The following is a 25,232-nucleotide window of genomic DNA, read 5'->3' as shown; positions in this document are numbered from 1 at the left end:
AATTGATCTAGACAGTTCTCTTCCTTCCCTATGCCACTTGTTCCTGCTTCCACATCAATCTTCTACTACGCTTTTTGTGCAAATGCAGCCATCTGTGGGGCAACACTGTAAGACAAATCAGTAAAATCAGGGGTGCTAAAAATAAACTCTCCAGAAAGAAAAAAAAATAAAATTGGCAAGACAGTTGAGCTGGAAAATGTAGGAGAGTGGTGAATCCCCAAACAAAGGGTGTTCTTTAGAACAAGATGAAAGAAAGGTCAGGGACACAAATGTGTGTGTCCAAAGGGGAAAGGTTGAGGATGTATCTTTTTCTCCTAAAAATGACGGACTGGAGACCAGATGATGGCAGAGGCTGCAGGAAAAATAAAATTATCTATAGAAAAAAAAAAATTTGGCTTTGCCAATTTTATGTTGAAGATGATGGTTGAATATTCAGATAAAGAATTCTAAGAGACTCAGATGCGGGATCAGAGACATAGAAACATTTACCCATCATATTTGATACTCTTCCAACATAAGTTTAAAGAAAAGACCATAAACACATGAAATTCTGGCCCAAGGCACTGGATTTTATAGTACCTTTTCATATGAGATAGCAGTGTTTCATATGTAAATACTGAAACTATACTGAGGCCAGCAGTCCATACAGTCATAGGTTATGAGAAGGATATACTAAATTAAGATAAGGTTGCTCATGTCATACCCTTTCTCCATTCCCTACCACTGAGAGAAAAAGCACTTTTCTTCCTCAGTCCTGTCTGTTCACCTCCCTTCATGCTGATATGATTGTTGCCCTTCCACATTTGACAGTGTGTTGTATATGCTTACATCTCCTTTGAACATAGCAGATGCTTTGCTTGGAGGGCAGTATTTTCATATTCTGATATAATACTTTTGTACTTTTTTTTAATTAAATACCCAGAACATTTCAATCCTAAATGTTCTCCAGAAAATGTTTTGGAAAGACAAGCTTGTTTGTTTTCATGAATCTTGTATGCTTCACAAAATGCAGTGTGCATGACATTTTCTCTTTGTTAAAGGGTTTGGACAGCCCCTACTTTTCCTTAATACCTCTTTGTCATCCTGTTCTATAATAATAAGCAAGCAAGCAAGCAAGCAAACAAATGTATCTTCCCTACTGTCGTGGTATAACCCCAGCCAGCAACTAAGCACCACACAGCTGCTCACTCACTCCCCACCACCCAGTAGGACGGGGGAGAGAATCAGAAGGAAAAAGGTAAAACTCGTGGGTTGAGAGAAGAACAATTTAATAGAACAGAAAGGAAGAAAATAATAACGATAGCAGTAACAATAATGAAATGACAATAATAATAAAAGGATTGGTATATACAAAACAAGTGATGCACAATGCAATTGCTCACCACCCGATGCTGACAGATGCCCAGTTAGTTCCTGAGCAGCAATCCCCACCCCAGGCCAACTCCCCCCAGTTTATATACTGGGCATGACGTCACATGGTATAGAATACCCCTTTGGCCAGTTTGGGTCAGCTGCCCTGGCTGTGTCCCCTCCCAACTTCTTGTGCCCCTCCATCCTTCTTGCTGGCTGGACATGAGAAACTGAAAAATCCTTGACTTAGTCGAAACACTACTGAGCAACAACTGAAAACATCGGTGTGTTATCAACATTCTTCTCATACTGAATCCAAGACATAACACTATACCAGCTACTAGAAAGAAAATTAACTCCATTGCAGCTGAAACCAGGATACCTACATATCAAAACAAACCATTCTCAGTTTTTGTGTACAGCTTGTGCAGAAAAGATTCTCTTTCCTCCCTGTGCTTTCTGTGTTTTGTTAATTGACTATTTTGATTGCTTCTGATGAAAAGCACCTACTTGGCTGCAGGCTCTCTGCTGCAGAGCTCTCAGGAGGGTGGCTGGCTGGAGGTTTACTTTGTCCCTCATCAGGTTCCAGGAGAAACCATCTGACCACCACAGTGACTGCTCAATCTCCCAGTGCAGGATTTTAAAACACTTGGGCTCCGTTCCCCTCCTCTTCTCCAGCATTAGCCAAGATACTTCAGAATACTTGTACTGATTTGCTGAATCCCTCTGGACACTCAGAAAGTAATACATTACTGCATTGCTTTGCATTTCTTGTTGCTGTTTTTTGTTTTATTGGTGGTTGCACATTTGAGTTGGTAAAATGGTTTCCTGTCCCTGTTCCAGTCAAAATTTTTTCACTATCCTATCACGCTATTCTATACGCTACTCTTTCCATTCCCCTCTTCATTTTCTTTCCCTCATTCACCTCCGCTCTTGCCTTTCTTGTTTCTCCCCTAATTTTATGAACTTCAGTTCTTTAATTCCATTTCTCTGTACCAAATCTCATACATAAGAAAGTGTCGAAGACTTTACCCCGCAAACAGTTAAATGTAATATTCTTCTGCATATCTTACCCAACCAAATACAATGGCACCACTTACATGCCTTAAGTGACATGTACATGTTTGCAGGACCGGAGCCTAAGTAACTCACCTAGCTACTGGGTTTTACAAGCAAAGAAGGAACTGCCGTGTTTTGTACACAACATGCTAAAATTCCAGTATAATCTCATTGCTGTTACTCTCATTTTCCACTTCCCCTCCCTGTTTGTTGTAATTGCCTATTCTGTCATTTCAGATTAAGTATCTCACCATGGAATGACTCGTATTCACTCTTCATTTGATGTACTGGAACTAGTCCTATTGACTTAAATGGAACCACGCACATAAATAAAGGTAAGTATACGTGCAAGCCTTTAACAGACCACACATTGCAAATCTCGCAGGAAACACAGGGTACGTTTTATTCGTTTTACAATATTTGCACATGTTAAACGCAGGTTGGGTACTTAGTAACTTTTTCTGGAGTAAGCTTTCATGTTTCATACCAGCTTAAAGGAAGCACCAGTAGTCATATATAAGCACAAGATAAACTCCAGTTCCAGAGAATTCAGAACTGACGTGAGACAATATGAACGATTACCGAGAGAAGGAAGGCGGCGGCACACGACTTAACACCAGTGTAATATTAATGTATGCAAATAAGTCTTAAAACATGCCAGAGGACAGAGGGATTCGGAGCTGGCCCAGAAGCGGAGGTCAGGAGCAGCCAGCAGGCTGTGGGAGAGGGCAGCGGCTAAGATAAGATTGCAGGCAGAGGGAATCCCGTGAAAGACGGCGCGAAGGTCGGTAGTAAAGGGAGAGGGAGAAACCCAGCAATGGGGACGGGAGAGCCGTACGGCACGGTCGGAGGCGGAGCAGGATTTTAGCTACCGAACGCCGGCGCCCGGCGAGCCCGGGGTTGACTGCGGTTCACCGCGGAGGGCAGGGTCGTGCCGTGAAAGGAAAGTTGGGGGCTTCTGGGCAAATTCTGAGACGGGTCCTGTTTCCAATGGCAAGAAGAACGGGGCGGGGGGGAGAAGAAACGTCTGTATTTTACAGCGTTGCATCAGTGCTTTGCCATTTTGGCGAGTGAATCAGCATTCTGCGGCATGACCCCATCGAAACGCCTCAATAGTTCATTCTTCGCCTTACACTTTTACGTTTTAACGGGTATGAAGCCCGCGGAATAGTAAATCTAATTACTCTGTGTTGCCGCCGCCGCCGCCGCTGCTGGTGCTGGCTGGCAGCGCCGCGGAGTCCCCGCGCACCGGCCCGGCAGCTGACCCCAACCACCGGGGAACGGACACTGCCCCTGCCCCCGCCCCGCCGGCGCCGGGCCAGACCACCCCCGGGCCCAGCAGCGGCAGAGAGCGGGGGAAGGGGCAGGCGCCCCCGGTTCCCACCGCCCCCGCGGCCGCGGGGCGCGGCGGGGAGGCCGGCAGCGCCCTGAGGGGAGCGCGACGCCGGCCGCCCGCTGGGGCCGCCCCGCCCCAACGGCCGCCGGGGGGAGGACGAGGGGGCGGCACCGCCGTGCGCGTGAGCTCAGCGCGTCGCGCAAACCAACCACCCGGGCACCGCCTTCCCTCCGCGGGCAGACACGGCCCCGCCCCGCGCCGCCGGGCCCGCCCCGCCCCGCCCGCGGCAGCACCGCCCCCTCCGTTCCTCACACACATACACGCACGCACACACACACACACACACACACACACGCATACACAGACACACGGAGACGCTTCCTGCGGGGGGCCGGGCCCGGGCCCGGGCGGGCGGAACGGCGCCGCTTCCTCCCGCCGACTCGCAGGTACCGGGGGTGGGCCCGCGGTGGGGCGGGGGGCGCGGAGGGGCTCGGCTGTGGCGCGGGGCGTCCCCCGCCTCGGGCCTCCTCCGGCGGCCGGCAGCCGCCGCCCTGAGCGTGGCGGAGGGCGAGGAGGGGTGGAGCGGAGCCTTCGAGCCGGAGCCGCCTCTGGGCGGGGGCCCGAGCCCGGGTGGGAGAGGGCCCCGCTGGGTCCCCGCCGCGGCCGGCGGAGCCGCGGCCCGGGGGGTCGTCCCGGGGGCCGGGGGTAAGTCGGCGGCGTCCCCCGCCGCTCCTCACATTGCTGGAGGGTGAAGTCATCGTACCCATTGTCTCCCCTCGGCTCCCCCCCGGGCGGAGCGAGGGGCCCGTCCCGCCCCGAGCCGTGGCGGAGGAGGGGGGCACGGCCGGCCCGGGCCGCTCCCCGCCCGAGGGTCTGGGGTAGCGGGGGAGCCCCCGGGTGGGTTTCGCTTGGCCTCGGCGTGGCGGGCGGGGGTGTGCGGGGAGGAGCTGCCGCCCTCCGCGTGGGCCGCGGCGCCGCGGGGGGGGCCTCGGCGGGCGCCTCGCTCCCGCCGCCCGGCAGCGGCATCGCGCCGCCGGCCGGGCCCTGGAAACTCTTGCACTGGAACTTGCAGGGCACGGGGGGAGCAGTGCACGCACCTCCCGGAGCTTCAGCGCAGTCCGGGGGGGGCAGGTTTGCACGCTTCCTTCCCCCCCCTCCCCCCCGCCCCAAGAGTTGCAAGTCTGTCTCTCCGTGCTCGGTTGTCCACCCCGGATCCGGTGAATCGGAGGAGCGGAGGGGTGTTTGAGTGACTAGGGATATTGCATCTCGGCTGTAAAGGCGGTAGGGGGACAAGCCGTGGTGATAGCCAGCGTCTTGCCGAGTGTTTTCCTTGCACAGGTCCTTCTGCAGAGCTGGGAGTTTTCCACCTGGCAGTGTGCTATACGCACAGCAACTATTGCAGGCGCATCTTGGAAGTATAGGGAAAAATGGGTAACAAACAATCTGAAAGCCGGCATGCGTGTAAGTGGGCTGAAGAGGTGATGGTTGGCAAAGGGGAGGTGTCCTTCTGCCCTTCCCCTCCTGCTCCAGTACTCTCTGACAGAAATGGGGCTTTGCCAGAGGGATGGTAGTGGAGTAGAGTTATGGGGATATGCCAAAGGGACAGTAATAGAATGCGGTTACTGCTGAGTAGAGAAATCAAAATTTGAAGCCTCCGTGCCCTTCTGGTCACTTATTGGAAACGTGCCTGTGTTTCCCTGTGAGGAGCACAACAAATCTTGTTTCTGTTAAAATACTGTAGTTGGCATTGGTACTGATTAGTGCTTTATCTCAATTGTCATCAAGGACAGGATTATTTTTAAAAAGCAAAGGGCAGCTTGAGAAATGGGTCTTGCAGGATTTAATTCCATAGACAAAACTAATAGTAAATTCATTCTTAAATTTTTTTCCTTCAAAGCCTTTTTTTTTTTTAAAATAATTCCTTTTTTTTGGTCAGCCAAAGAACCGTGTTTCAGTATCTGATGATATGTTTTCTACTAAGTTCATTGGAAAAGAAGGTTTTCAGTTTAATATCCAGGTCAAACTGAATTATAAATTCTGAATTGCTGATTAACAGAATTCACGTGCATGCTTAGAAGTGATGGCTGCATAACATTACTTAACAATTTCCAAGATCTTACCATTATTTAACTGTGAACATTTAAATGCTTGTACTTTAAGCCTTCAGAAAGCTGAGAAAGCATTTCTTTTTTTTTAGTTGCATGTAAACTAGGCCTGTTTGGTCCAGAAAATGAAAACGAAAGTTTCACTTTTGCATAATAGCAACAATGCTTCTCTTAAAAATGAGTTCAGTAAAAGGCTTACGTATGTTTAACTTTTCTATATGCATATTTCTTGAAGTATGCCAGAGTTTCAACTGTGCTGTATACAATTCAGCATTTATAAAATGCTGAATTCCAGCTGTTACGGGAGTTGAAATGTATATGTGTGTTTTTCTTCTTTCCCCTTCACCTTAATCTACCAGACAAATGATGCATTTCCTATATAGAGCAATCATCAGATTTTGATTAATAATGCTAGCTGAGGCTCAGGAGGAAGGAAGATGCTTGACAGATGTATTTGTTTACCTTTGTAGTGTGTGCAAATCCTGGTCTCTCCATTAGTAAATGAGACATTAAAACTCCCTTAGCTATGGAATTCCCAGTTAGCATTAATATATGCATTAGGAAAACTTGTTTTATGTGAATATTGTCAACCTGTGAAAGAACACAAGTCCTTGAATTCTTTTGGCAGTTGGGTAGGGCCTTTTATGATGGAAAATGTGTGTACTTTTTTTTTTATGTTACTAATTAACAGCATTTAGCTAGTACTCCCCATGACAAAAACTTTAGACTGAATTTGTTCAATGCAGCTGGTGATTCTTCCTTACCAGTCCAGTTTGGGTGTGTTTTTTTCTGTTTGCTTGGGCCTGTTTGATCCTTGCTTAGTCTTATTAAAGTATTCCTGTCAAAGATTTCTCATCCACCATGCCACTCCCCCACTTTCCAGGGACACAAAGTAGGATGCCTAAAACTTTTCACAGGACTTCTGAATCCTGATTTGGAAGCACTAAGACCTTTGAACTCTGAAGTACAACTCTACTGTTCTGCACCACTGTCCTCTGATGGCCTTTAGCCAAGCTTGTGGTCTCCATTATGGGGTTAATTTACTCTGGCCCGTGGTCAGAGATCCATAGTTAGCTTTGATTTGTTTTCTGAATTGTACGTAAATACCACATACCAGCCTAGTAGAATAAATGTTAATACCTGACTAGAAGGAGTTGATGGATACATGTTTTGGGCTCTACTCTTCTTAGGGCAATTTCTGGTTTGTAGCTAAGGTGTGATTCTGATTCTTTCTCACAGTCAACGAAGACTCTTTGAAGGACCAATAAAAATATTCATTCTAACACTGGCTTATCCATAAAGAAGTTGATTTCAGATTTTTCTCTTTTTGCGTTTGTCTTAGCTCTAAGTTTCCATTGTCCCTTCTGTGTTAACCGATAGAAGATGTGTAGCTGAATGAATCATGTATGTAACACAGCTTCAAGATACTAAGAATGGTGTTGGATCTTGTATTGCTAAAAGCATCTGAATTGCACCTGAAGGTAGACTTCCACCAAGAAGGTAAAAAGTTACATTGAGTCTTAGAGAACTGGTTGGTTTTAGTAGTGTTGTAGTATATGACTTTTTCCCCCTCTCCCCCATGTAGGAAGAATATGGAAGAGGCTGTCTGTACCTCAGAAACAGTTGGTTGGTTTTTTTAGTGTTCTTATTTTTTTTCACGAGAGGAGACTTTCTTTTATTTCTGAGTCTCTGAAGTGGAAGTTTTATCCATGATTTAGTCTGATGTTAGTTCACATCTAGTAGTTTCTTTTAAATCTTCAGTGAAATAATCTTTAAGGAAAAACTGAAACCTTTTTGTGTTGTGTATGTAGATTAGATTTCAGATCTTGTGTGTTAGGCTTTAACTCGGAAAGAAATAAAAGTCCAAATAAACAACTGTGAGTTTGAACTAAAGAGTAGAATTCAGAGCAGAATTTCAGTCTTCCCGCTTAAGTATTCACTTGAAGGTTACTTCAGAAGATTTCTTCAGGCACTCTTTTTATTTGATTTCTTAGTGCTTTGTGATAAGTTCTAATATAACTAGGTATTTGGTCTATTGCTGATATGTGTGGATTGACAGGTTTCTTCCAAACTTCTGTAAACTAATGATCCCAGATTTTCTTATAAGTTTATTTTTCAGTTGGTGAGAAGAGACTTTGTGGAAGAGCCTTTGCTCATCTGAGTCATAAAGCAGCTTAGTCTTCTTTCTTCAGTGATCTGCGGTTGTTTCATGTACATTTCTGGCAATTCTCGGGCACTGCAGAACTGTGTTTTACCTTGGTTTTGGTTGCTGGTCCTTCTCTGCCATGGGTTGCTTGGTTTTTTCTCCTTTTTTTTTTTTCTCTTAGTGCAGGTGCTGACTCCAGGATCCAAAACAGCAATGGGTATCTCAAAGGAACTGTAAAGGTTACGTGGGACTTGAATATTATGGGGCTCTAGTAGAAACTTTCTTCCTGTTGCAAGCATGGCTTATACCAGCTTTAGAATAGTCTTGGACAAGGAAGAAAAACCCCATAGCTGACCTGTGAGATGTCATTTGTGATGGCACCCTTAGGTCTTTACTCATTAAGGCAAGTGAGGAAGGCCTCAACTGTTTTGTTTTACTTCACCTTCATGGAAATCGTGGCATAATTCTGAAAAGAATTAACCCTACCTAAAAGCTTATCCGCAGAATAAGAAAAAGTAGGAGTGCTTCCATTTTAGGTTACTTTTGCAATGGAAAGATTACTGTAGGCTTTTCCACTCTTAAACTGTGGATTGAAGACTGTCACCTGCTGAGTGACTATTAGTATCTTGTTGGACAGGTAGCCAGAACACTGCAACTGTAATTGCCATTTATAAGACGAGAATAGCCGTAGAACTTTTTTTTCTGAAGGGTGAGTATCCAACATGTTCAGTTCACATCTAGATATATTGCAGCAGTCTGGAAAGCTGATATAAGGGTCACTTTAACCTAAAGCAACTTAGCAAAAAGACCTAATGAAATGAGCTTAAATAAAAATTACATATACACATGTGTTTCCTCAGGCATTAAAACTTCCTCTCTTTAGAGGCCAGCATATCCCCTAATGATGTCTTCAGCAAGACATTTGAAGGGCATCTTGCAGAAATAAATGTTTGTACCAATTCAATTTGGTAGAGTCACTTGTTTCTGCTTCCTAAGTAGAGCACAACTCTTAATGCAAGTATCCTGTTATTGTTCAGCACAAACTGTCATTGTGGGACTATGTCAGTTTTGTTCTGTTTCCATTTATAGTTGAGACAAATTGCTGTTAAACAAACAGTTTTGCATAGGTCCTTTAGCTGTTCCCATAAGGCAGATTAGAGCTCTTATTCTAAATTGGAGCCCCTGGCTGTCCCCTTCATTTGTTCCATTTAGTGAATGAAGAACTGCTTCAGCAAGGGGACTAACTGGAGAAACTGTCTGCAGTAAGAATCATGTTGCTTTGTTCTCATTGTGTTTCACTGATGCTGCATATCCTTAATAAATAAAGGTATCACTCTTAAGTTTCTCAGTTAATGATCAGATCTTTCCTGTAAAACCAAACTCAGTGAGCCACATCAAGTTAATCAAGTTCTATTTTTATCTGAAAATGCTTAGTCTGTAAGACAGTTCCAGCTATACTGTTTAGTGCACTGTGTAAGACTTCTGGTGAGACAAATTTACCTTGTGTATGTTTTCAAGAAATGGTTTGTAGGGAGTGTGAAGTGGTCCAGCACCTCAGGCAATCTACTGAACAGTAGAGATTCAGGTGGGACTGCAGGTTTTAGTTGAGGCATGGGGATTTTACAGTGCTACCTGGCTAGTGTTTTGGATATGATGATTAGTGTTGCTGTACCTTGTTTTTATTTTTAAATACTTGTATAAAATAGCCTTGTTCACTGTCTGTTTTTAGGCAAGTAAGAGTCTTTCATAACACCACAACAGTTGCACCATAATTCTAGAGGAAAAGACTATTGGTGGTGCCATGCTTTCATGTGGCATTCATCCATTTCCTTTGCTGAAAGTACATGGTGCACAGAATTTACAGTATATTTCAGTGAAACTGGACGAGGGATATTTTGGCAGATCTTCTGCAGTATTGTCATTCAGAACTCAATCTCAGGAAGAAACTTTTATACCTTTTTTAGGAAACACAAGGCTTTTATTCTGACTAAATTAGGTAGTTGATGAGTGCTTTGGGCTTTTTATGACCTGAAAATCAGGGGCCATATGCTCAGCCCATATTCAGTGCTGCAGCTCTTCCTTGTATCAAGATCTAATTGTATCTTGACAGTAAATGTTTTGGTAAGTATTAACTGAGCATCTGTATGGGGACTGTATGTAGTAAGTGAAGACGCTGACAGAGTGGTTGTTGCAACATACTGTTTGGCTTTTCTCCTTCATATCAAAATGCTTTATGTAGGGAGCATCCAGTTGTCCCTCAAACATATAAAGTGGAAGAATATTTGGATGGGAATAAATAGTGGCTGTAGTGAGACTACCAACTGGCAAAGGTGAAGCCTGCTGAGAAATGTAATCTTCTGGTCAGCCATTGGCAAGTGTCTTACTTTGGGGTCTGCCTCTTGTGTTGCCGTAATAAGCAATCTAATATGTTGATCAAAGCAAAGAAATGTTGCTGCAAGACGTGTGTTCAAGGTTAAGACTTTATTTTTAGAATGTGTACTGGAAAAATAACTTTTATCGAAGACACACACTTTATGTCCTGATGGAGGTGCTCTGACTTTGTGTTCCTCTATTTTCAGTCAAATATAAACAGAGTAAAGAGTTTAAAATTACTTAGGTTTTTTTTCTGACTTGAAGACCTTGTTTTAGTTTCCTGAGAAAAGCAGTTACTTTCTCAGCTTCATTTTACCCCTGAAGCCATATCTGATACTTTTTGTTTGAATGCATTTTCAGGAAAAGGAGTCAAGCTTTCCTTTATATGACACTGCTAAAAATACATCTTGGGAGACCAGGAGCCCTTTTACTCAGGGTCAGAGATGGAGGTATCAAACTTCCAGGTCCTTTTTAAGCAAAGGGTTCTTCAGTGCTTAGCCTTTGAAGCCAGGCTGTTGCTTTCTTGAAGTGTAAGATTCTGCAGTCAGTGCAAGTTTATCTGTGGGACAACATAGAGAAGAAACCTGCAAAGCTATTGTGCTCACTATTTGTCTTAATTTCACAACACCATGGTTTTAAGTCATCTCCATCTGGACTGAGGGATTTTTGTATCTAGTGACCAAAAGCGCTTTCCTCCTTAAGTTCCTACCTGACTAGTTACTTTTCTCCTTCCTTTCTTCCCCTTCATTGCCTTTTTGTTTTTTTCCTCCCCCTTTATGTGGCAGTACGCTTTTGTTCAGACTTTGCGGTGGTGGTGCAGTAAAGTAGACTTTGCCTTCTGTGACCTGACACCAGGCAGAAATTCAGCCAGGGTAAGAATAGAAGAGAGCCCTGTGAGCTCAGCACAGAGGTCCTGAGTCTTTCCATTATTAACAATTAAAGATGATTCCAAGATGAATTAGGTAATGGATTAACTAACTAATGAAAAGAGAACAAGGATAAACAAAGAGAAAGATCCTACCTTGCAAGAATTCAGATTATTAGGATTACATGCTGCCTGCCTGTCTGGGAAAGGAAGAACAAGCTCCCCTGTTTTCAGTGTTAATTTAGTTAGTAGATAAGGTATATGATGTGCCAGATAAACTTATCTTTTGCTGTTGAATTGGAGCTTTGCAAGAGGTGGTGTTTACTGGGGAATGGGTTAAGAAATAGAATCATCCTGTTTAGTCCTGCCCAGCAGTGCTTCAGCTCTTTCTCTAAAACAGTAAGCAGTAAAAACTGTTTCTTCCCATCTCCTACACCCTGCCCTAATCAACATAATATTGTGGCTGGATCTAGACCAAAAAGTGTTGTTTGAGTAAAATATGAAGACAGTGACATGATTTTGTTTTCATTGTTGCTTTTTTCTGTTTTGCTTCTGAGGTGTGAGGTACTGCTGGGGTTTTTTGGTTTGGTTTTCTTTCTTTTTTTTTTTTTTTTTTTTTTTTTAGGGCTATATAATCATACCCTTATTCTTAACTCAAAGGTCATGCAATATTACCTTTCTGTTTTAAGGGTAACAAATAATTTCTAAGTCACAGTTTCAACATAAATTTTCTCCTACAACCTGTGGGGATCTTTGTGCTATATGCCTTTTAAAGCCATTATACAGAAAATGGCATATGCACAATTAATTTAAAGCCACAGTATGCTGCATTTGTGGGACTGATTCTCTTAAACCTTCTGTAAATTTGCTTTTGATCATCTCTGGTGGGTAAAAGTAAAAATAGTAAAGAATATGTATTTTGCTATGATTGGTGTTCCTCCTGAATTGCATGAAAACACACCTCTAAGTATGCAGAGGAGTAGTTTTATTGTGCTACAAGTAATTCAGTGAGAGAACAAATTGGAACTCTGAAAGGAGGGAGCTTCCAGTTTGGCAGTACAGTGAACAAAAATACAACACTTTATGGAAAGCCTTGGTAGATTGATGCTTTTGTCTGTGAAAAAGCAATGTAGGTACTGAAGCTCTCTCTAAAATGTAGTCCTTCTGAAGTTAGTACTATTCACCTTTAAAGTTTAGCTCTCTGAAATGCGTGCTTTGTTTGTACAGTATTACTGTAGACTAGTTACTGAATATGGGTGGCTTTGCAATATTTGGTGGTGAAGATAAAACCTTGTTTTCGTGATTTGGTTTCCTTCAAAAAAGGGAGGTTATTAGATTTACCTTCATTATCACATGACTGTCAAGTCATCAAAGTAGTTGACGCGAGTATGCCTTTGAGTAAGTATTGTCTAACTCAATATGTACTTGCAGTAATTTTAACTTCTCTAATGGGCATTCTGCAAAACCGTGCATTTTGTAGGTGAAGAATGGCTCAGGTTTTAAGTGTGTAGAATGCAAGAAGTCTGTCTTTTTATTGTAAAGACAAGGAAGATGCCTTCAGGATGCTGGAAGTTTAACTTTGTTTCTCAGAAATCAGGATGAGCGCACTAGAAATACTAGAAACAGGTAGGTATGGCTTCTGCAGCAATTAAATGACCTATCTGCCCTTGTTTTGTAATGTGAAGGATTAGAGATGTCAATAAAGTGGCACTGATTCTGCCATTGCATGCAGTTTATTGGCATTTTAAGGTTTCAGGTCAAATTCTCAAATATTAAGAAATGCCAGAAATAAAGTTGAAAAAGCAACCATAGTTTGGTTACCTTTTGTGCCTACCTCTATTAAGTTATAGTCCTTAATTGTATAGCTGTGGCTTTCTGGTTTCTTTTTCTTCCCCGCACAAGCGTTCCTCAGAATACATTTGCCCTGTCCACCGAGGAGTCCATCTAGGTTGGACAGCAATAAACTTGGTCTCCTAGGGAGATTGTTTCCTTTGAATAAGTTTGGAGATATAATGCAAATAAAGGAGAAAACTGAAAAGATTTTCTTCTTGCCTGATGAAGGCATCTGAATCCTGGCTGTGTAATATCAGTGGTGTTTCTTGGTTTGGCAGGGGGGTGGAGGTGGTGTATGTGTACATAGTTGGTACTGCAGGTATCTTTGAACATATAGTTTGCTGTGTAACAGCCTGAAAGAAATTAAGTTCTTGGGTATCTCAGATCAGGCACTTAAGGTTGGTAAATAAATCCATCCTTAATCATATGCTTTAATACTGCATATGTTAATAGGGATAACAACGATGCTACTTCAGTGGGATAAGTATGGTATTTGACTACTTCAGCAATATTAATATAACATACCAGTGCTCTGCAACGGCCTATGAGGAAATCAATTCCTGCTTTCAATGTAGCATTATATGCGGTATTCTTTTTTTTTAATTGTTTTATTTTTAGATAGGGGGCACAGTGAGTAAGAGCAAACAAAATACTGAGCAGTGACCTGGTAAGTGTGAACCTGGCAGAGATTCTAGGCGGGGGGGTGGGATAAAAGCCATGCAATTATACTGTCAAAATGTACTTCAGTTCTCATTTCTGAACTCCCAGGCTTAATCCTGTTTACTTGATGAAGTTATTTCTAATGTAGTTTTTGTGCTGTTTCCTAGCTGTTAAAAATAATAATTGCAATCATATCAGCAGGACTGGAAGCTACTCACTAGGCAGACTGCTGCTATTTGAGCTAGTAGTATCTAATAATACTCTGTCATGCTTTATAGGGATCAACCCTAGACAGTATGATCCATGTGCTTATGCAGAGGGTTTTATGGATGTCTTTGGACTGTGGAGGATGAGCGCTAGGGGAAGGCACGCTTTGACAGTACAAGCTGCTTCTGCTGTTTTTGGTTTTTTGTCATAAGCAATGTACCTTTTACTTTCTGCATACTTAACAGTGGTTTATCTAAATCCTTTCAATATTTAGTCAATTATGATTTTTGTTAGGAAGGTATCTTAGCCAATCTAAATTAATATCCTTTTCAATACCTAATCTGATGTCTTTACCTTTCTCTCGTCATTTGGAGATGCTCCCTCTCTCTGCTGCTAGGTCAACTACTCTTTGTAGGGTCTGTTTCTTTTCTTCACCCTGTGCTTGTTAGCTTGTTTTCCTCTAGTGTTTGTGATCAGCCAGTCACTTCTCCTGCCTCCCTGGCTTTTTTGTGAGATACATTGTCTCTTATTACTTGTGCTAGAGTTTCCAGATTACTTACGTGTACAACTTCAGTCAGTCTCCTCACTCTGTGATCCCATTTTTTCTTATATTTTTGTCTCTAGCACTCTCTGATGGAGTCTCTGTTCAGCCATCCTATTCCTGTTTTGGTGCAGACTTCAGCTGCCCTTCTGGCAGCCACCACTTCCACTGTTGTTAGAATTGCAGCATGGTTTGGGTTGAAAAAGACTTTTGGAGAGCATGGACTCCAGCCCTTGCTCAAAGCAGGGCTACTGCTAGGTCAGGTTGCTCAGGATCTTTTCTAAGCAAGTTTGGACTATATCCATTCTTGTTTTCATCTCCTTCCCCTCACCCCCCCTTCTCTCCATGACTTTAGTCCTGCCCCCTCCACATTTGGTTAGAGTATCTTCTACATTGCTGTTACTTAGTAGTGGGATCTTACAAATGATAAGTCAGCTTCCTAGCTTTATTTTCTGGTACTCTGAGCAGTATATTGTACACTGTGAAGGGAAGATTCTGTTTGGTTCCAGGCTGGATCAAGTTCAGGAGAGATTTTGGCAGATAAAATACATGTTCTTTGCTGAAAATCATGTTATCTTCTCCCATTCCCAAAAACTTGCAGGCATAGCTATATTCACACTGCTGGAAGGCTGATAAAATGTACATCCTAGATACACAGGCCAGAATTCAAATTCAAGCTTCAATGTGTGCTAGTGCTAACCTTTCCAGAGAAAATACTGCAAGTTTTGGATTTATTTTCTTTTCTAAGATAATTTTCTTCATTAAAGTGTTGTGGGTTTTTGAGGTGTGTGTTTTTTACTTGTTATTGGCTTAAGCAGTTTGGTTGAAATAAGAGTGATGAAGAAGATATTGGTATATAACTTTCAGCCCAGTTTGCTTGAGAAGATTATAAGCAGCTTTGGAAATAGGATGTTGTAGTGGGAAGTGTCAGGCAGTCATAATAGAGTTACTAGGCCTTCTTTTAACAAGAAATTATTGTCTTTTGAAATAAATGACTTGCTAAATGTAAAAACGAGGTGAGTCACAATACATTTAACTTATTACTTAGTTTCTGTTTTCAATAGCATGGTTATATTTTTCCAATTTGACTTAATCTGACTGTCTGCTTACATTCTCCTCCCCCATGACATCTGCTGTTTAACCATGAGGTGCTATATCCATCCTTGCTTTAAGCCTGCTGCTGCCTTTTGTACAACTGCTGTACTGTTTTATTTGCTGCTCGTATCTGGCCTGCAGAGTAAGTTCTGGTAAATGATTGCCTTTTGGGAGTTAGTCCCACAGAATAGTGTAGCAAGCTACTTTGGAAGCTTAGCTGCTGTCATAATGACATTGTTAATTTAGACCTGTTACCATCTCCTATTTATTAATGTCCTCCTCTTAGAATTTACTAACCTACAGCCATCAATATAATGAAATGAATGCCCCTGCTTCCATTCAGATCTGGAGATTTAGCTTAAACCTATCTTATAGGCAGTTTAAACTGAACACCTGACCTCGCTCTGAAGAGTGCAAGGTGGCCTTGTTCTGAATTTCTGCTGGAGTGTAGGTTAACCCCCAACAGAGGCAGCATGGACAGCTACTTGAACTAATTGAAACCTTTTAAGCTAGTTTAGTAGGGGCTTCATCTGTAGGACTCTCTAACTATGTAAATGAAGCTTACTGAGCATAAAGCCCCTCTATACCAGAGCCTCTTGCTCTGCACATTAGAGAAGATGCATTCCCTTTAGTATTCGACATTTTAAAATGCAGGGAAATAACTTCGTATCTATCTACATTCCTGTAGAACTTGTTTTCCATGTTTCTGTCCACATCGAGGAATTTTGTGCATTGTTGGAGGAAATTGTATTAAAATATAAAACAACCTGCAAGCTGCCTAACAGCACATTAATAGAACTTTGTAAATGTATTTTTTTTCCCATGGAAATGTATTTCTTGGTTATATATAGCTTAATTAGTATTGAACAACTCCAGGTGTTACTGTAACATAAGTAATAACTGATTTATAAAACAAGTAAGTTTGAACTAAAACTGAGGGCACATGGAAAACAGATGGTGTAGTATCTTACAGAATTCTGCAGTCTAGCTTAGTTTCTTTTTTTTTTTTTTACCCCCTCATGTCCCTAGGTGTTTTAACATCTAATTGTAGCCATGTTGAGGATTTTCTTCATATATGCCTTGAAATGACATTGGTGTTTTCCTGGCACTGTGATCATTTAATTTTGTGCATAGGGTCATAGAGCAGTGCTTGCTGGTACTGTGGGATAATACCCTGTTGTTGCTTTCCTTTTGTAAAGTAGCAAGGTAAATATCAAAGTATATGTTCTAGCACGTAACTTAAGGAAATGTTTGAAAGATCTCCTGTGCTGACATAAAGTTCCTTTTTGAGAAACTTAAATAGCTTTTCAATGAAATTATACACCTGCTTCCTCTCATGTATTTGTGTAACTATTTTCTTTGGAACTGTAGGAGGAAATAAATGGTTTCAAATAAACAGTGAAGCTCCTGACTTCAAAGAACTTCCTTCAGAAGTGAAATAACTTCACTTTCCTTTCTCAAATGAATATAAACCAAATATACCTTACCTTGTTACATTTTTTTTTATTCATGTGTATAAATCTAAAGGGATTTTCATCTTGGGTCTTTTACAGGAAAAGAATTATTACTATAGGGCACCTTGAATTAGGTTACATTAGGGACATGGATTAGTGGTGGACTTGGTAGCATTAGGTTAACGGTTGGACTCGATCTTGAGGGTCTTTTCCAACCTAAATGATTCTGTGAATTAGTGTTGGAAAAGATTTACTTGATTTATTCTCATCTGTTGCATATCTTTATTGTGATGTAAAAAGAAAAGTTCTCCTTGGAGATGAGCTCCCTGGGTGAAAAGAGGCACTATAGCTAATTTTTTCAGCATTGATGCCGCAGGGCAGTGTATTTTCTTCTTCAATGACTCCTTACCTAGAGTATCCCCAAAATAGACTAGATAGCATCTGTTCTCATGCTCTGCTTAACCAGGACATTACTTAAGGAACATAATTAAAACATAATAGTTTTTACTGGCAAAGGCTGCTTAATTAGGATGCCTGCAGATATTTGATCTTCAAATAAACTTATATATACACATAGATCAAATGTTCAAAAGTGTTGGACACCTATTTGTCTTCATTGTTCTTATAACTACAGTATTGAATGGTCCTGAAATTCTGTCTTGATTAGATTTCATTGGCAGTTCATTTCTTCTGCAAATCTGACCTGTAAGGACTGCTTTCTCTTAAGATGCTCAGTGTGTATACTCTTGCTGTGTTTGTAAGTGTATGTTTAGTGTTTTCAAAAATGTGATGCTTTTTTGTTTGCTTTGGTCTGTTATCAAAACTTTTTATTAAAGTGTGCTCCTCTAATATTACGTTCCAATATAGTGCTTTCAGCAATCTCCCGGAAATAATGTAACTTCTAAGATTTCTATCAGTTCAGCTCTACTTCACAGCAGTTTTTGGTAGGTTCAGAGAAACATTTTCCAAGTCCATGATTAGTGAAATATTTTATTCCTATTGACAAGCCAGACCAGATGTGAATTACATACGAATATAAGGACTATGTTTTATATACCAAATGTTCTCCCTAGCTCAGTAATTGGTATGACTTCCTCTTACTTTTAATCAGGGCATATTATTAAATGTTACAGCATCAAAATCATTAAATTATTGGGGAAAAATATCCCTGTCACAGCTAGATAAGAATATACTTTGTTTCATTAGAATAAAGTTACTTTAATTCTTTTTTAAGGAAGCTTTTCTTCACAAGTTTGTTTATTGGTCAGATTAGGTTAGTGTGCTTACACTGTAATAAAGTACATTGCTTTCCACCCTGTATTTGGTATTTTGGGAAAGTTTTTTTTTTTTTGAAGAAAATATTTGTTAGGAAACTGAAATAATAATATATATTTATATGGCCGTAAAACTTTAACTTCAAGGTTATATGTTTGGTTTAATACTCTTAACATCTTGTTCCAGATTTGAGGGAGCTTGCATTCCTCACCAAAAATTGTATAGTAACAATCTTTTAAAAAGGCAGAACTTTGAATTACAGGAGCATCTGACATCCAAGGCATCAGTTGAAAAATGTCCTTCTTGCCAGTTGTGGTTGCAAACTAGTTTATAGCTGATTAATATATTTCTGAGGCATTTAAAATAATGAGGAAAAAACAAGATTTAGAGTAAAAATAATTCTTTTGAATAATTGGGTTGTTACTACAATATTGATGTTTTTCTTTAATTCATTGATTTTGAAAAAACTGTGGGCTATTTTAGATGGTATATGTAATCAGTGGGGAATATGGAAATAGCAGGGAGTTACTTCACCCCATGCTGTAAAGGAAAGCAAAGAATTCACCTCTAGGCCAAAGTGTGGTACCTGGTGTAACTGCACATACCTGGTCAGGTATCGAAGAAATCTTAGTAAGATGCAGAGTATCAGAATATTCCCGCTGTATCTCCCCCCTTTTTTTTTTTTAATAGGTGATATAGTGATTGATGGGGTCAAATTTCCCCTCCACCTTTAAAACAAAACCAAAACGAATCCAAGACTCTTCCCCAGCCCAGACTGGGAAAGGACAGAAGTTACGCTTTGGGTTGTGGAGACAGGTTCATTTCTGACCCCTGCAGGTGGCCGGTGAAAACTTTGCAGCCTGGGGTTAAATCACTGAAACAGACACCAGTGTTGGCTGAAAGACATCCAGCATGGTCCAAGGGGATCCTATCACAAGTTTAATAATGCTTCACAAATGAGAAAAAAATGTGCTGTTCATTTGCTGTAAAATTTATTATTAAGACAAAAACCATACCTGCTCAGAATGCAGTTTTGTTCAGGTTTTCCCACTGTAGACTAGCTTTGATTATGGCTGGAAAAAAATATTTTCGTCCAAAGTTGAATTTCAAGTGATTAGTGTGGTATCTAGTTGGGGTTATAGCCTGGTTCTGTTGTTCTTCTGTATATGCAATTAGGCAGCTGTCTTAAAATGTCCTGTGACATCCTGAGTCAAGTGTACTCTGCTGGGTGAAAAACTGGGTGGATGGACGAGCCCAGAGGGTTGTGGTGAATGGGGTTAAATCCAGTTGGCGGCAGGTCACAAGTGGTGTTCCCCAGGGCTCGGTGTTGGAGCTGGTTCTGTTTAATATCTTTATCAATGATTTGGATAAGGGGATTGAGTGCATCCTCAGCAAGCTTGCAGACAACACCGGTTGGGAGGCAGGGTCGATCTGCTTGAGGGTAGGAAGGCTCTACAGAGGGATCTGGACAGGCTGGATTGATGGGCTGAGGCCAATTGTATGAGGTTCAACAAGGCCAAGTGCCGGGTCCTGCACTTGGGTGACAACAACCCCATGCAGCGCTACAGGCTTGGGGAAGCTGCCCGGCAGAGAAAGACCTGGGGGTGCTGGTTGACAGCCGGCTGAATATGAGCCAGCAGTGTGCCCAGGTGGCCAAGAAGGCCAACGGCATCCTGACCTGCATCAGAAACAGCGTGGCCAGCAGGAGCAGGGAGGTGATTGTTCCCCTGTGCTCAGCACTGGTGAAGCCGCACCTCGAGTCCTGTGTTCAGTTTTGGGCCCCTCACTACAGGAAAGACATTGAGGTGCTGGAGCGTGTCCAGAGAAGGGCAACCAAGCTGGTGAGGGGCCTGGAGCACAAGTCTTATGAGGAGCGGCTGAGGGAACTGGGGCTGTTTAGTCTGGAGAAAAGGAGGCTGAGGGGAGACCTTATTGCTCTCTACAACTACCTGAAGGGGGGTTGTAGCCAGGTGGGTACTGGTCTCTATTGTCAAGTAACTAGTGACAGGATGAGAGGAAATGGCCTCAAGTTGCATCAGGGGAGGTTTAGATTGGACATAAGGAAAAATTCTTCACCACAAGGGTTGTCAAGCACTGGAATGGGCTGCCCAGGGAAGTGGTTGAGTCACCATCCCTAGATGTATTCAAAAAACGCATAGACAGGGTACTCCAGAACATGTTTTAGTGGGCATGGATGATGGTTGGACTTGATCTTGAAGGTCTTTTCCAACCTAAATGATTCTATGATTTTGTGAAAATAATCTGGCATTTGACTGCCACTTTAATTTTTTGTGGAAAGACATTTTCTTGAGGAGTTGACTTCTCTATCTTTTTTTACATGGTTATTTTTTACTCCTCTTATTTAAGAGATGGGTCAGTCCAGAAGAAATGGTGCTCAAGGATGACAGGATTTTGTACTTGCATGGGAAAGTGATTTCAGAACTTGAGGTTAATTTTTATTGTTGTCATTGTATCTTATTTCTTGAAGTTCATTGAAGGAAGTTCTAGCTGAATGTAAATGCAGTATCAACAGCGTATCTGTAAAATGAAGGCCTTGAGTTGTTCAGAATAAAGCCTGTTGTGTAGTAAAGTTGAAAAGAAAATGAAGGGTTCACTGTAATTTGGTGCTGATGTTTATTTGGCAGCCCTCCCGTCTTTTCTTATCTTGGCTGGTGTTTTGTCAGTCAGTGCACTTATATGTGGATTGCTTAAATTCCATTTATTCAATAGCCAGCTGAAAATGTGATGCATTAGACTGTGGGAGAGACCTGTGATATGCCATAATAAAGAAAAGGACCCAAATTTGTTCTCCTTTTCTGAGCAATCCATAGTTACTCTACTATCTATTAAAACTGTGGGGTTTTTTTTAGATCAATTTGTCTATTGAAGTTCCTGTCACTTTAAAAAAGAATGAATCTTATGTAAGACCAAAAAATTTCATGGTGTTTCTTCTCAAGGTTTATTATTTCAGTGTGATTCATTTCCTGTTTTTCTGCTAATGCACTGACAAAAGCAGAAACAAGTATCCTTCAACTGTTTGTAAACCTAGAAAATATGTAATTTACTGTATTACAAGTGGCTCTGTGTAGCTGTAAATGATGCTAAGACTTATACAGTACTTCCTTCTGTCAGTCTCTGGTCATGCACTTGCTTCCCTGGCTAATCCCACTGCTCCAAATCTTCACATCTGTCTAGGTGGCAATTCTGTTCAGGTATGAGAAAGATGAAGGTAAGTTAGAACTTCTGTTCTCATATCAGAATGTGAGAACAAGAAGATAGTAAGATTAGTAGCAAATTAAATACTGATTTTTAAAGGAGTAATTTTTTTTGAGCTATGTTTCATTAGGCTGTTGAGCTCATTACCGTAGACTTTCTTGAGGATTCACAGCATTGAGAGAGAGATTTGGGGTTTGTATGGATGGCAATATAGGAAGTGTTAGAACATACTGGTAGGGAGATAAACTTACTTTTTGGGTTTGAAGGCATTCTGACAAGAGTTCATGTTTAGGGCATGGGCCCAGTGGGAGATTTCTTTCACCCTTAATCTACACCATGAAGTCTCATGTGTTCTGGAGACAGGATCCTGTACTCATGAAATCCAGTGCAACTGTTCTTATGCTCTGGTGAACTTTGAGGGTAGTGGGGAATGTCGATGATTATTTAAATAAAGTGTTTCTTTTCTCATGGTTATTGATACCTTGAAATGTATTAAAATTGTAACATTTCAATACGTTCTTGTAAGATTTATGATGTCTGAGTAAAGTATAGATTGGCCTTTATACAATATATATTAAAGGTATATCGAAGGAGTACATATTGCATAAAAGCTAAATCCTGCCCTTCTCAAGCTAATGCCTGGAAAAAAACAAGCACTTCCCACAGGGTATTTTTCATGATGTAGTTCATGCTGTATTTCACAAATTTGCGAATTAGGAGACAGTTGGAAGTTTGCAGTTTCTTTTACAAAACATGACCAAATGAAGTAATCGCTTAAATAGCTTTTTAATTTAAATTTGGAATTACAGTAGTATAGTATTTAAATCCTTTTTGAACTTGTATTTCAGAATTAGTTTGAGTGATAGCATAGCCAGCTTGGTCTTGTACATACTTATTTCTTGGTTAGGGAAGACTGTTTCACTTTGGAGAAGTAAAAGCAAGGCCTTCAAGCTTTAAAATTTTTTTTTTATAGTGAGCTTTTCTATGTGTAGATTAAGTTTCATTAGGTGCTTAACTATAGAAAATTTCATCTAAAAGTATTTTTCTGTTACAGTTTATGAAGTTAGTACTGCAAATATTATCAAGTTCCCTGGGATTGGTTTTTGTCCTTTTTTTTTATCAAGTATTTGTCTTTCCTTCTAGACATGTGGGTCCTTCAAAGATGAGAAAGGCATACTCGTGAATGGCATTAAATACCTCCAGGCTACCATTACAGACCATGGTTTTTGCTGAGCAAAGAAAAATTTAAGGGCTCTTTCTCCAGTGATGTCAGTCATAGAGGCTATTGTACTGTAAAATGAGCAGTGGGTAAAAGGGAGAAACATAATCTTTTTGTAGTGGCATAGTCTATGGATATTTGAGAGAGACTATGGGGATATATATGAGGGAGGAAAAAAACTGCTTTATTTCTGCTCCAAATGATGGTGGGATTTATAAATGTTTTTAAGGATAGCCATGGTGATAAGAGACTGGGCTGTTGTGCTAAGTATATTAGGGTACAGGCAAATGAACACAAGTTGTTAAGTTATTGTGGCTTAATGCTTAGTAGGTCAGGTGTAGGAGGCTGACTGTTCATGCAATCCCAGGCTGAGATAAGACACGTTCTCTTCCATCCGTTGTCAGGCTGTTCTGTGCATTGTCTGTGTGAGAGTTTGGCAAGTCACGTTATCTGGCTGGCTTAATGTCCTACCTGTAAAATGAGTGATGTGTCCTTTCTCTTCATGCTTTGTTTTTAGAATTTGCACTGTATATGGAAAGACACGCATATGCTAAGCATATGATGTAGTAGAAATGGTTTTGGTAGGTGTTCATTTTGACTGGGGCCACTATTGTCAAGCAAGCAACAAAGAATTCATCTTTTTAGGAGTGTGTGTCTGTATGTGTATACAATACTTGGAACTGACAGTATCTTCTATAAATAAGATTGTTTAATACTTCACATTATAAAACCAAACGTTCACGGGTTTGATATTTCATTCAAAATGTAGTTGGTCTGAAACATTTATATTTTGTGGCTCAACTTGGATGTTAAAACAAACAAAAAACCCCCCACCAAATATTGTTTCTGAGAATGCAGAGGAAAGGTTTCTTACTGTTTAAAAAATATAATCCCTTGCAACTGCTCTGAGAAAGTTACAATGTCTGTTTTGGAGCAGAGGTGGTTGCCCCCCCCCCCCCCCCCCCCCCCGCCTTGTTCCATCTTTATTCTTGCCTTGTGAAAACTTGCAAAGAATGGCAAATTTTTAGAAAATGGTTTTGAGCATTTTCTTTAAAGACTGGTTGGTGTGGCACCTAAATTCCTGAATATTTCACATACAACTGGACTTTTTCAGCCATTGGAGCAATTGGCGAGATACTTAAATTTTGTCTCCCAGCTGCCAGGCATCAAAGTCAGTAATGAGAGACCCAAGTGAGAAATGGGAATGCTTCCTCTGCTCTTGGTTCTTTGCCAGGTCAAGAGGCTTGAGAAAAAAGTGAGAGATGCCTACCTCCAGTTCAGAGGAGGTGTAGGAAAAGGTGGTGGATAGAGGCAACAGAGGAGGGAGAAGGAAAAGGGGTAAGTGTATCCCTTGAGGAAGACTAGGAAGAAAAGGTTGCATGCTGGGATAGAGAAATTGAGGATGATGAAGGCTGAAACTAAGGAAACATATGCTTTTAAACTTTTTTAGATCAAATCTCCCCTCTTTTTATGGTACCTTTCCCTATTTCCCATTATTGTTCCCCTCCTGCCATATGCATATTTTTGTAGCTCTCAAACTTGAGCATCTGCAAAAGAAAATGATAGAAGGAAAGAAGGGACTGTTCACAGGTATTATCCTTAACTCCTGCTAAATATTGGCCAACACCTGGGCCATCACAGTGTCATATGGGTTTGGTTCCTGGGGAGGGAGGGGTGGGAAGGTTAAATGAAGCTTAGCCCTGGATAGCCCTCCAAGCTACCATCCTATGTCTGCTGTTGCAGAAGCACGGATTTATTTCAGTTTCTTGTGTTCCTTCACTGAGCTGTATTCCACAACCCCTAGCTTGAAAAGCACTGCAGCAGACCATAGCCTCTTTAAGGGAAGGCATTCTTCTAGGTTTGTTTTCTTCTTTAGAAACCCATTGGCCAATATTAATCAAATCTGTTACGGGGATGGAAGTTTCAAAGAGAAACTAATTCTAGCTAATGCTAGCTAACTCTTCTCGTTCGGTGTCTGCACATTACTAAATTTTATGAAATTGTGTAAGAGAACATTCCCATGTCCTAACAACAGAAGAGAATATTGTTGACATTTAAATCATTGTAGACAACAGCCATGTTTGGAGCGTGCTGGGGTATAAACTTAGGATAGGAAATGCTAGAATGTGGAGTCTGTGGTAGCCTTGCTTGTAGAGTGCTTATGTGGTGTTAGGCAAGGCCCTTGGAGTACTTGGGTATACAGGAAAACAAACTCCTATCTTTTAGACATTCAGGTGTTGATCTGCAGGTAGCTACTGTTGTCAGTGCTTAGCATAAGTTTTGAACCTATACAATCCTATACTGACACAAAATAGCCTCACAACTTTGGTAGCTTGCTATATCTTAATCTTATTTCAGGTGGCAGTTTTAGCCTTGGTGTCCGTTTCCCATTTTGAAAATTCAGAAGAACAATCTTCCATTGCAGAAGTGAAATCTACTATGAAGATTTCACAGGAGTACTTTGAAGACTGATTTGTTAATGGTTTTGAAGCCATTAG

General features: G+C 41.3%; 1 protein-coding gene across 4 annotated transcripts in view; it reads left to right on the top strand.

Annotated features, from left to right (window-relative positions):
* Positions 1 to 4,053: 4,053 nt before the first annotated feature.
* RNF19A (ring finger protein 19A, RBR E3 ubiquitin protein ligase) overlaps positions 4,054 to 25,232 on the top strand; it is a 61,441-nt gene continuing 40,262 nt past the window's right edge. For 3 of the 4 annotated variants that reach the window (XM_049828221.1, XM_049828238.1, XM_049828230.1), the window contains exon 1: positions 4,054 to 4,191. The gene's annotated coding sequence lies outside the window, so the exon portion shown is untranslated. Of the gene's footprint in view, positions 4,192 to 12,842; positions 12,861 to 25,232 lie in introns of those variants that run through there. The other variant, XM_049828247.1, reaches the window with a different exon arrangement.

The sequence above is a fragment of the Accipiter gentilis genome, chromosome 2, assembly GCF_929443795.1.
Source record: "Accipiter gentilis chromosome 2, bAccGen1.1, whole genome shotgun sequence".
NCBI lineage: Eukaryota > Metazoa > Chordata > Aves > Accipitriformes > Accipitridae > Astur > Astur gentilis.
Note: the sequence above shows the minus strand (reverse complement) of the source record. Positions and strands in the feature narration are given on the sequence as shown.